This window comes from Trachymyrmex septentrionalis, unplaced genomic scaffold, assembly GCF_001594115.1.
Source record: "Trachymyrmex septentrionalis isolate Tsep2-gDNA-1 unplaced genomic scaffold, Tsep1.0 scaffold81, whole genome shotgun sequence".
NCBI classification, from domain to species: domain Eukaryota; kingdom Metazoa; phylum Arthropoda; class Insecta; order Hymenoptera; family Formicidae; genus Trachymyrmex; species Trachymyrmex septentrionalis.
In genome coordinates this window covers 1776681-1777412 of record NW_017305997.1, presented here as the reverse complement: position 1 = coordinate 1777412, position 732 = coordinate 1776681, and positions in this window count along the sequence as shown.

Sequence of the window (732 nt, the reverse complement as noted above, 5' to 3'; positions counted from 1 at the left end):
CTCTCTCTCTCTCTCTCTCTCGTCCTTTCCCCCTCATGGTGCGGTCATCTGAATAAACCATGAGTGTTGCCTTAATGATGGAATCGAAGGTACAAACGGCCGTCGTCTCATTTCGGTACTCGAATCACTGGCCGTGGTGGATATACATGAGAGATAAATTGCGACGAGATTCTCATCTCGCGTTTTGAAGAGACCTTATAAGTGCGGCTTTCGCGTAATGTCATACGACGCTTAAACTCAAATCGTAACCGCATTAACACCGACTGCGGCGCAGCCGATTTAGAAAGTTAAGTTTAGATAACTTCTTATCTCTGTTCTTACATTAAGTGACTTAAGTCAAAAACATTTAGAAAAATGCAAGACAGTAAAACATGAGTATCCTTACGAAATGTTCAGTGTTTCTTTCGTCAGAAAGCCAATCGGTAAGCCAATTGGTCAATCACACGGAAAAAAAAATGTTTCTGGCCACAGCTAATTCTGATTAACTGAAATTACATTAGCTATTGTAGCTATGAAATTTGCTACTATGTATAAAGGATTTGCTGCTGTAGCTACTATAAGGACGTGATAGCAAAATATGCATGTCTGTTTACAGATTAATTTATTTAACGTGAAGTTAATTGTCATAAGTCATCGGATACATCCGTGTAAAAGAAAATTGTCTCTATCACAGCTAAATATGCTTTGCTGAAACTGTACTTGCTACCAAATTGTTTGCTACAATGATCAATA